The sequence below is a fragment of the Strigops habroptila genome, unplaced genomic scaffold (assembly GCF_004027225.2).
Source record: "Strigops habroptila isolate Jane unplaced genomic scaffold, bStrHab1.2.pri NW_022045627.1_ctg1, whole genome shotgun sequence".
Taxonomy (NCBI): Eukaryota; Metazoa; Chordata; class Aves; order Psittaciformes; family Psittacidae; genus Strigops; species Strigops habroptila.
Genome location: NW_022651104.1, coordinates 85,980 through 97,713, shown reverse-complemented (window position 1 = coordinate 97,713; position 11,734 = coordinate 85,980). Strand labels below are relative to the sequence as shown.

The 11,734-nt window shown below is 52.9% G+C and overlaps 1 long non-coding RNA gene across 1 annotated transcript in view; it reads left to right on the top strand.

Annotated features, from left to right (window-relative positions):
* Window positions 1-11,734, top strand: part of LOC115603217 — a 94,020-nt gene that overhangs the window by 17,277 nt on the left and 65,009 nt on the right. The gene's annotated exons all lie outside the window — the stretch shown is intronic.

Here is an 11,734-nt window from a genome sequence, read left to right as displayed (position 1 = left end):
TGAGACACTTCAGACTGTCCAAGAAACCACAGCAATTCCTGCAGTAGGAATGTGTATGTGAAGTTCTGTGTTTATGATTCATACGAACAGAAATTTTAACAACACGCAAATTCAGAGAGATCAGATGTAATGTCCCTCTCTGATCTCCGTTGTTTTTTTTTAATATTGCCATCACTGAAAGTCAAGGAAAAAAAAAGAATCTATTCCAAATATTAAATGAAGAACAAATTAAGAATAAATGTAATGAAACTGTGTCACTAATACAGCCTGTATTGATGATAAATAATAAGAAAATCTACATCAGATCTGACTGTGGAAATTTTCATGTGTAGTTTCTCCGAGTTCTCTTTTCCTTGAGGAAGATCTATTTTATATCTAATGTATTTATAATGCAATTGTATATCTATAAGTATATTTTTCTGCTACAGCCCCGCAGACCAAATAATAGAAAACGCTTGTGAAGGACCTTGGTAATGTGACAGAGAGTATTCCGAAAATGAGCCTCCTACTGAAGAAATCTCTAAAAACCTATAAACTGTGTGTACAATATTTAAAAAGAAGTCTATTTTTAGTCAATTGTTCTTGACAAGGTTTCCTTTTTGAGCTTCTTCTAGATTTATCTTCAGGAAATCAAATGCAAGAGAGTTGAAAGGGGTTTGCAGAGGTGATCTTCAAGGCAAAAATCGTAAAAGAGATAAAAAGATTTCTGGAAGATGCCAGCTTGATCTCTAGCTGAAAAGTTCCTAATAGGAGATTGCTGCTCCCTCCAGCAGTCAACTCTGCTGTCTTTTTTAGAATTCAAAAGATCTTACGCATGTTTAACAGAGTAATGTTGCCAGTTGGTTACATGCCTTCTTGTCCTACTTTTAGTGAATACAGAAAACAGCTTCATTTCCTTCATTTTATAAAGCAACATTTCAAGTATTTGAGGACTCTTTTGCCTTGCCTCTGTCTTTTCTTTCTCGATACTAGACAAATATGATTTATTCTTAGGTCAAAAATGGAGGCGTGCTACAAAAGTACCCAGGTTTTGTGGTCAAAATGGACATATAGTACTTCTGATGAAGGAGAAGATCTTCTTCGCATAACTCATAAATAACAATGCAATTGCAGCTAAAACTTAACCTTCCTGTGAACTTTCAGAAAATCAGCAAAAACACCTCTCTCTTCTCAGCAGATGAGTACTGTGTTTTGGTCCCCTGCCTTGCCAGATGGAGAAGGCTGACAGAAGTCACTGCACGTACAAACCTCACATAGAGCCCAAGGCACAAACTCAGCTCAGCTCACTTCCCTCTTTTCCACATTATCTCCTAAGAGAAACTACATTTCTCATAAGGAATTCATAAGGCAGGCAAGACAAATCTTTACTTAGCAAGAACTGCCATGATCTGTGTGTTATCAGCACTGCTCCCAGACTAAAGTCGAAAACTTAGAATTTGCGCTAGCTCCTAAGGAGGAGAAAGATGACTGCTACTGTTGAAATCAGGACAACACTTTCTGCGTAATATCACAGAGCATTTTCTGTTTCTATTTGTGATTTACTTTCTTATGTAACAACTGCCAAATTTGAACGGTTCTTTCTCGAATAAGTGGTCTATAGTTTTGTTTCTAGAATTGCTGCTAACAGTATGCTGTAACAGTGGTAGTCTTTGCTCTCCACTCAGAGGAAACTAAATGTTTTAAGCAACAGGAATACATTCTGTTTAATCGAAATGATATATGGTAGCTCGCAACCAAATTATAGACATTTACTCACACCGTCAGCTACAAACCTGAATTTGCTTTTCAAAAGTTCTATGTTCTTATTGACTAGCTAGAATGATGCAGCTAAAACTATGCAGTGTAACTGAATGCCTTGTCTTTTTCCTCTCTGATTCTCAGCTGTCATCTTCAAGAATGTCTAAATAGGATGTTTTCTTCTGTAATGCTGCGATGATGTTTGTCTTTTACAAGCGAACAGGGCCTAGGATGAGATCCTGATGAAAGCTGATGTTTCTTTTTCTTTAGAAATTGACTATTCCTAATTAATAAAAATACACCTAGACAAGAAACTATATTGTGAGGTGCTCCATACAGCTCAGCAGTGAGTGCTGTGGCAGGTTTTTGAGTGAAACAGTAACTTAGAAAAACTTAGTTTTACTGGAATTCACGATGGGGAATGGTTTCCAAATGCTACATCCTGGAAAGATACAAAGGAAGGCTATTTTGATAAAAGCAATGGCTGTCCAATTAGTTTCACTTTAAAACAGTTTGAGCTCTGGATTTCAAACAAACAAGGAGTCTCTCTACCTATTTTTTGTGCATGTCAACTCTATAGTCAAGTATTTTTTCATTTGAAAAACGTCAGCGAAGAAAATGTATCCCATTCTTTTTGCACAGTTACCAAAGATACGCCTGGTGACTGCGCCTCTGTAAATGGATTTTAAAATAGAGCATTTTATTCGTATACTTCTTGGAATAATGAGAGCTCTGAAGTAAGTTCCACATCTTTCCTTTTAGATGCTTCCAATATTTAAAATCCATTCTATCATGGTTGCCAAAATATTCCTTTGGCACTGGCTGGAGAAGCAGGTAGAAAGAGGTGGTAGATGAGCAGATACCATTAGTTTCCTAGGCTTTATAACTCTAAAGAGCGAAACGCTCTGTTGGATCTGTAATCAAAAGGAAACGGTGTAGTCTGAAGAGAATCAAGCACATATAACGAAACAAATGTAATAAACATCAACGTTAGCCAGGTTTTCAAATACTTATTGCGCAAGTATTGCATCTATGCATCGTTTTAACCCTGCGTATGTATGCCTTTAGTTATGCTATCATCCGAATGGTATAGACTGTAGAGTGTTGTGAAAAGAATCTCCTATTTCCAGGAAACTGTGTCTCTCAGAATGGAAAGGAAACTCGAGAAACTTCTCTTTGGGATGACATACCCTAAGCACACGTAGAATTGTGCAATTAGATGGTTGCCCACGGCTGATAGCATAGGCTGACTCATCAGCAAGAAGCGTATTTGTGCTTGTGCCATGTTGAAAATCAGGCCCGAAGAACTGATCACAAATGTCCTTCTCGTTTGTGCCCATATCATTTGGGTGAAGCATTATTTCATTACGTTAAGGTGAAATATGCTTCTGGCAATTGCATTTAATGCTGTTGCATTCTATTGCATTTGGGATAGAGAACTCAGGAGAAATCAGTATGCAGATAGATAGCATAGCTAACTCATTTCTGACAAGTAAACATACAAAAGAAAGAAAGCATGTAAATCAACTGATATACGCACCATAACACGGTGGTGTTGACTGAGGGCACAAAAGAGTTGTGCACTGAAGCGCACAGTGTACGAATAAAATGATCTGTTTTAAAAGTCATTTACAGAGGCGCAGTCACCAGGCGTATCTTTGGTAACTGTGCAAAAAGAATGGGATACATTTTCTTAGTTGACGTTTTTCAAATGAGAAAATTCTAGACTATTGAGTTGACATGGACAAAAAATAGGTAGAGAGACTCCTTGTTTGTTTGAAATCCAGAGCTCAAACTGTTTTAAAGTGAAACTAATTGGACAGCCATTGCTTTTAACAAAATAGCCTTCCTTTGTCTCTTTCCAGGATGTAGCATTTGGAAACAATTCCCCATCGTGAATTCCAGTAAAACTAAGTTTTCCTAAGGTACTGTTTCACTCAAAAACCTACCACAGCACTCACTGCTGAGCTTTATGGAGCACCTCATAATATAGTTTCTTGTCTAGGTGTATTTTTATTAATTAGGAATAGTCAATTTCTAAAGAAAAAGAAACATCAGCTTTCATCAGGATCTCATCCTAGGCCCTGTTCGCTTGTAAAAGACAAACATCATCGCAGCATTACAGAAGAAAACATCCTATTTAGACATTCTTGAAGATGACAGCTGAGAATCAGAGAGGAAAAAGACAAGGCATTCAGTTACACTGCATAGTTTTAGCTGCATCATTCTAGCTAGTCAATAACAACATAGAACTTTTGAAAAGCAAATTCAGGTTTGTAGCTGACGGTGTGAGTAAACGTCTATAATTTGGTTGCGAGCTACCATATATCATTTCGATTAAACAGAATGTATTCCTGTTGCTTAAAACATTGTTTCCTCTGAGTGGAGAGCAAAGACTACCACTGTTACAGCATACTCTCAGCAGCAATTCTAGAAACAAAACTATAAACCACCTTTTCGAGAAAGAACAGTTCAAATTTGGCAGTTGTTACGTAAGGAAGTATATCACAAATAGAATCAGTAAATGCTTGGTGATATTACGTAGAAAGTGTTGTCCTGGGTTCAACAGTAGCAGTCGGCTTTCTCCTCCTTAGTAGCTAGCGCAATGCTGAGTTTTCGACTTTAGTCTGGGAGCAGTGCTGATAAAACGCCGATCTTGGCAGTTCTTGCTAAGTAAAGATTGTCTTGCCTGCCTTATGAATTCCTTATGAGAAATGTAGTTTTTCTTAGGAGATAATGAGGAAAAGAGGGAAGTGAGCTGAGCTGAGTTTGTAGATTGGGCTCTATGTGAAGTTTGCACGTGCAGTGACTACTGTCAGCCCTCTTCTTCTGGCAAGGCAGGAGAAAAAAACACAGTATCATCTGCTGAGGAGAGAGAGGTGTCTTGCTGATTTTTCTGAAAGTTGAAAGGAAGACTAAGTTTTAGTTATAACTGCATTGTTCTTTATGAGTTATGCGAAGAAGATCTTCTGCTTCATCAGAAGTACTATATGTCCATTTAGACCATAAAACCTCGGTACGTTTGTAGCACGCCTGCATTTTTGACCTAATAATAAAACAGATTTGGTTATTATCGAAAAAGAAAAGAGAGCGGCAAGGCAGAACAGACCCCAAGTACTTGAAATGTTTCTTTATAAACCGAAGGAAATGAAGTTGTTTTGTTTTTTCACTAAAAGTAGGACAAGAAGGCATGTAACTATCTGGCAACATTGCTCTGTTAAACATGAGTAAGATCTTTTGAATTCTAAAAAAGACAGCAGAGTTGACTGCTCTATGGAGCAGCAATCTCCTATTTGGAACTTTTCAGCTAGAGATCAAGCTGGCATCTTCCAGAAATCTTTTTATCTCTTTTACGATTTTGCCTTGACGATCACCTCTGCAAACCCCTTTCAACTCTCTTGCGTTTGATTTCCTGAAGATAAATCTAGAAGAAGCTCAAAAAGGAAACCTTGTCAAGAACTATTTACTCAAAAATAGACTTCTTTTTATATATTGTACAAACAGTTCGTCGGTTTTCATAGATTTTTTCAGTAGGAGGCTCATTTTCAGTATGCTCTCTGTCACGTAACCAAGATTCCTTCGCAAGCATTTGCTCTTATTTGGTCTATGGGGCTGTAGCAGAAAAATAGATATACAATAGAACTTCCTCAAGGAAAAGAGAACTCGAACAAACTACACAGGAAAAGTTCCACAGTCAGAACTGATGTAGATTTTCTTATTATTTATCATCAATACAGGCTGTATTAGTGGCACAGTTTCATTACATTCATGCTTAATTTGTTCTTTAGTTAATATTTGGAAGAGATTCCAAATCGATCGCCTGGAAAGCCCATGCGAGGCTTGAGAGGTAAGGCGAGGCAGGGAGAGGCACGGCGAGGCAAGTAAACGCTATGCAAGGCAAGGCAAGTAAAGGCAATGCAAGGCAAGGCAAGGGCTAGGCGAGGCAGGGCAGGGCCCAGCGAGACAGGTCATGTCGGGGCAAGTCGGGGCGGGTCAGCGTGAGGCAGGTCAGGGCAAGGCAAGGCGAGGCGAGGCGAGGCGAGGCAAGGCAAGTCTGAGCTGGGCAGGGCAGGGCAGGGCGAGGAGAGGCAGGGATGGGACAGGTGAGATAGGGCGAGTCAGGGTGGTTCTGGGTGGGTCTGGCCGGGTCGGGGCGAAGCAGGGCAAGGCGAGGAGAGGCAAGGCAAGGCAAGGCGAGGAGAGGCAAGGTGAGGCAAGGCGAGGAGAGGCGAGGCAACACGAGGTGAGGTGAGGAGAGGTAAGGCAAGGCAAGGCAAGGCAAGGCCGGGCAGGGCAGGCAGGGAACGCAGGGCAAGGCAAGGATGGAAAGGACCAGGCGAGACAGGGAGGGTTGGGGTGCGTGGGTGCGGGTGGGGGAGAGGCAGGGCAAGGCAAGGCAATTCAAGTCGAGGCGAAGTGAGGGGAGGCAAGGCGAGCAGGGCGAGGCGAGGCGAGGAGAGGTAGGTCTATGCAAGGTGAGGCGATGCGAGGCGATGCGAGGCGAGGCAAGTCAAGGCAAGACAAGGCGCAGCAGGGCAGGGCAGGGCAGGGTGAGGCGAGGCAGGGCCAGGCGAGACAGGGCACTTCAGGGCGAGGTGAGACGAGGCAGGGCAAGGCGAGGCAAGAGGAGGCAGGGCAAGGCAAGGCGAGTCGAGTGTCGAGGCGAGGGAAGGCAAGTCAAGGCAAGGCAAGGCAAGGCCCAGCAGGGCAAGGCATGGTAGGGCAGGGCAGGGTGAAGCTAGTGGGGGTGGGTCAGAGTGAGGCAGGGCAAGGCAAGGTGAGTCAAGACGAGGCAAGTCGAGGCAAGGCGAGGTGAGGAGAGGAGAGGCGAGGCGAGGTGAGGCGAGGCGAAGCAAGGCAAGCCATTGCAAGGCAAGACAAGACAAGGCAAGAATGAGCAGGGCAGGGCAGGACAGGGCAAGGAGTGGCAGGGCAGGACCAGGCGAGACGAGGCAAGGCGAGGCGAGGCGAGGCAAGGCAAGGCCCAGCAGGGCAGGGCAGGGCAGGGCAGGGCAGGGCAGGGCGAGGAGAGGCAGGGCTGGGCCAGGCAAGACAGGGCAAGGCGAGGCAGGTCGAGGGGAGGCGAGTCGAGGCAAGGTGAGGGAAGGAAAGGCAAGGCAGGGCAAGGCAAGGCCCAGCAGGGCAGGGCAGGGCTAGGCGAGGCAGGGCCGGGCCACCGAGACAGGGCAGGTCGGGGTGGGTCTGAGAGGGTCGGGGCAAGACAGGGCAAGGCGAGGTGAGGCGAGGCGAGTCGAAGCGAGGCGAGTCGAGGCGAGCTAGGCAAGGCAATGCAAGGCTGAGCAGGGCAGGGCACGGCAAGGCAAGGCAGGGCAGGGCAGGGCATGGAGAGGCAAGACGGCGAGACAGCGTGGGTCCTGGAGGGTCGGGTCGAGGCAGGGTGAGGCGAGGCCGGGCGAGGAGAGGCGAGGCAAGGCAAGGCAAGAAAAGGCCGACCAGGGCAGCGCAGGGCAAGTTGAGTTGAGGCAGGACTGGGCAAGGCGAGACAGGACTGGTCGGGGCGGGTCAGGGCGAGGCAGATCAAGGCGAGGCGATGCGAGGCAAGGCAAGTCCGAGCAGGGCAGGGCAGGGCAGCACGAGGAGAGGCAGGGAGGGGAGAGTCGAGACAGGGTGGGTTGGGACATGTCAGGGCGAGGCAGGGCGAGGCAGATCAAGGTGAGGCTAGGTGAGGCAAGGTAAGGCAAGGCAAGGCAAGGCAAGGCAAGTCCAAGCAGGGCAGAGCAGGGCAGGGCGAGGTGAGGCGAGGTGAGGCAAGGAGAGGCAAGGCCGAGCAGGGCAGGGCAGGGCAGGGCAGGACAGGGCAGGGCAGGGCGACGCGAGGCAGGGCCGTTCCAGTGGAGACAGGGTGGTTCAGGGCGGAACAGGGCGAGGTAGGGAAGGCGAGTCGAGGCAAGGTGAGGTGAGGCAAGGCTAGACAAGGCAAGGCAAGGCAAGGCAAGGCAAGGCAAGGCAAGGACCAGCAGGGTAGGGCAGGGAAGGGCGAGGCGAGGCGAGGCAGGGCGAGGCCAGGTGAAGCAGGGGGGGTCAGGGCGGGGAGGGGCGAGGCAGGGCGAGGCAACTCGAGGCGAGGTGAGGAGAGGAGAGGCGAGGCGAGGCGAGGTGAGGCGAGGCAAGGTGAGGCAATGCAAGGCAGGGCCCAGCAGGGCAGGGCACTGCAGGGCAGGGGGAGTCAAGGCAGGGCCGGGCCAGGCAAGACAGGGTGGGTCGCGGCGGGTTGGGGCGAGGTAGGGCTGGGAGAGGCAAGGCAAGGCAAGGCCAAGCAGGGCAAGGCAGGGTAGGGCAGGGCAGGGCAGTGAGAGGCGAGGCAGGGCCAGGCCAAGTGAGACAAGTCGGGTCAGGGACGGTCGGGGTGGTTCGGGGCGAGGCGAGGGGAGGCGAGGCAAGGGGAGGCGAGGCTAGGCGATGCGAGGCAAGGCGAGGGAGGGGAAGGTGAGGCTAGCCAAGGCGAGGCGAGGCGAGGCAAGGGGAGGCGAGGTCAGGCAAGGTGAGGTGAAGCGAGGGGAGGCCAGGCGAGGCGAGGCTAGGCGAGGCGAGGTGAGGCGAGTCGAGGCTATGCAAAGTGAGGAGAGGCGAGGCAATGCGAGGCAAGGCAAGGCAAGGCAAGGCAAGGCAAGTCCCAGCAGTGCAGGGTAGGGCAGTGCAGGGCGATGCGAGGCAGGGCCGGGACAGGCTAGACATAGCAGGTCGGGGCTTGTCGGGGCATGGTAGGGCAAGGTGAGGTGACGTGAGGCAAGGCGAGGCAAGGTGAGGCGAGGAGACGCTAGGCAAGGCAAAGCAGGGCGAGGCAGGACGAGGCGAGGCGAGGCAAGTCCGTGCAGGGCAGGGCAGGGCGAGGCGAGGCAGGGCCATGCAAGGTGAGACAGGCAAGGCGAGGCAGGGCAAGGTGAGGCGAGGCGTGGCGATGCAATGCAAGGCAAGGCAAGGCTGAGAAGGGCAGGGCAGGGCAGAGCGAGGCGAGGTAGGGCCGGGCCAGGCGAGACAGTTCGGGTCGGAGCAGGTCGGATCAGGAGGGGTCAAGGCAGAGCAAGGCGAGGCGAGGCGAGGCAAGGCAAGGCAAATCAAGGCAAGGAAAGGCTAGGCAAGGCAAGGCAAGGCAAGACCCAGCAGGGCAGGGCAGAGCAGGGCTAGGCGAGGCAGGGCCAGGCCCGGCGAGAGAGGCGGGTCAGGGCAGGTCAGGGTGAGGCAGGGCAAGGCGAAGCAAGGGAGGGCGAGGCAAGGCGAGGCGAGGCGAGGCAAAGCAATGCAAGGCAAGTCAAGGCCGAGCAGGGCAGGGGAGGGAAGTGCAAGGTGAGGCAAGGCAGGGCTGGGCCAGCCGAGACAGTGCAGTCTGGGGGGGTCGGCGTGGTCGGAGCTAGGCGAGGCGAGGCAAGGCTATGCAAGATGAGGCAAGGCTATGCAAGGCAAGTGAAGGCAAGGCAAGGCAAGGCCAGGCGGGGCGAGGCAAGGCAAGGCAAAGCTGAGCAGGGCAGGCAGGGCTGGGCAGGGTGAGGCAAGGCAGGGCCGGCATAGGCGAGACAGGGCCAGTCGGGGTCGATCTGGGTAAGGCAGGGTAAGGCGAGCCAAAGTGAGGTGAAGCGAGGCGAAGCAACGCAAGGCAACGCAAGGCAAGGCAAGGGAAGGCCCAGCAGCGCAAGGCGGGTCGGGGTGGGTCGGGGCAGTTCGGGGTGAGGCAGGGTACTGTGAGGTAGGGCAAGGTGAGGCAAGGTGAGGCGAGGCAAGGCAAGTCAAGGCAAGGCAAAGCAGAGCAGGGAAGGGCAGTGTAGGGCATGGCAGGGTGAGGCGAGACAGGGGGGGCCAGGGCAGTTCAGGGCAGGTGTGGGCGAGGCAGAGCAAGGCATGGGGAGGCAAGGGGAGGGGAGGCCGGGCAAGGAAAGGCAAGGCAAGCAAGGCAAGGCAAGGTAAGGCAAGGCAAGGCCCAGCAGGGCAGGGCACGGCAGGGCGAGGTGAGGCAGGGTCGGGCCAGGAGAGACAGGGCGGGTCGGGGCAGATTGGGGCGAGGCAGGGCAAGGCGAGGCGAGGCAAGGCGAGGCCGAGCAGGGCAGGGCAGGGCAGCCAGGGTGAGGGTCGGGGCGGGTCTGGTCAAGGCAGGGGGAGGTGAGGTGAGAGGAGGCGAGGAGAGGCGAGGCGAGGCGATGCGAGTTGAAGCAGGACGAGGCAAGGCCAGGCAAGGCATGGAAAGGCAAGGCAAGGCATGGAAAGGCAAGGCAAGGCATGGAAAGGCAAGGCAAGGCAAGGCAACACAGGTTGCCCCATCAGAGCAGGGCGAGGCGAGGCAGGTCCGGGACAGGCAAGACAGGGCGAGCTATGGCAGGTCAGGACGAGGCAGGGCAAGGCGAGTCGAGGCTAGGCGAGGCAAGGGCCAGCAGGGCAGGGTAGGGTAGGGCAGGGCAGAGAGAGGCAAGGCAGGGTGGGTCCGGGTGGATTGGGGCGAGGCAGGGCGAGGCAGGTCAAGGTTAGGCGAGGCAAGGTGAGATGAGGCAAGGCGAGGCAAGGCAAGGTCGAGCAGGGCAGGGCAGGGCGAGGTGAGGCAAGGGGAGGCGAGGCGAGGAGAGGCAAGGCAAGGCAAGGCAAGTTAAGTTCGAGCAGGGCAGGGCAGGATAGGGTGAGGCAAGGCGAGGCAGGGTCTGGTCAGGCGAGATTGGGCGGGTCTCGGCAGGTTGGGGCAAGGCAGGATGAGGCAGGTCAAGGCTAGGCGAGGAGAGGCGAGGCAAGGCAAGGCCGAGGAGGGCAGGGCAGGGCAGGGCAAGGCGAGGCGGGGCAGGGCAAGGTGAGGCAAAGCAAGGCAAGGTGAGAAGAGGCAAGGCGAGTAAAGGGATGGCAAAGCAAGGCAAGGTAAGGCAAAGCAAGGCAAGGTAAGCCAAGGCAAATCAAGTCAGGGTAAGGCAAGGCAAGGCAGGGAAAGTCGAGGCCGAGCAGGGCAGGTCGGGGCTGGGCAGGGCTAGGCGAGGTAGGACCAGGTGAGGCGAGACAGGGTGGGTAGGGGCAGGTCAGGGCGAGGCATGGCAAGGCGAGGCCAGGCGTGGCAGTGTGATGCGAGGCGAGGTGAGGCGAGGCAAGGCAAGGTAAAGCAGGGCAGGGCAGAGCAGGGCGAGGTGAGGCAGGGCTGGTCCCGGCGAGACAGGGCAGGTCGCGGCGGGTCGGGGTGAGGCAGTTCAAGGCTAGGTAAGTCAAGGCAAGTTGAGGTGAGGCGAGGCATGGCGAGGTGAGGAAAGGCGAGGCAAGGCAAAGCAAGGAGAGGCGAGTTGAGGAGAGGTGAGGCGAGGCGAGGAGAGGAGAGGCAAGGAGAGGTGAGGTGAGTCCCTGCCCTGCCTCGCCTTGCCCTGCCCTGCCCTGCTGGTTCTTACCTTGCCTTGCCGAGCATTGCCTTGCCTTCATTTGCCTTGCCTTGCCTTGCCTCGTCTTGCCTCGCCTTGCCCTGTCTTGCCCCGACCCACCCTGTCTCGCCTGGCCCAGCTCTGCATTGCCTCGCCCCGCCCTACTCTGCCGTGCTCAGACTTGCCTTGCCTTGTCTCGCCTCACCTTGCATCGCCTTGCCTCACCTAGTCTCGCCTTACCCTGCCTCACCTTGCCTTACCCTGCCTCGCCTTGCCTTACCCTGCCTCGCCTCACCACGCCTCGCCTCGTCTCACCCCTCCTCTCTTTGCCCTGCCTCGCCCCGACCCACCCCTACCCCCCTCGACCTGCCCTGTCTTGGCTGGCCCGGCCCGGCCTCGCCTTGCCCTTCCCTCCCCTGCCCTGCTCGGCCTTAACTTGCCTTGCATTGCTTTGCCTCGCCTCGCTTCGCCTTGCCCTGCCTCGCCTCGCCTCGCCTTGCCCTGCCTTGGATCGCCTCGCCTCGCCTCACCTTGCCTCGCCCTCCCTTGCTTCACCGTGCCCTGCCTCACCCTGACCTTCCCTGACCCGCCTCTCTCGCCAGGCCTGGCCCTGCCTCGCCCTGCCCTGCCCTGCCCTTCTCGGCCTTGCCTCGCCTCTCCTCGCC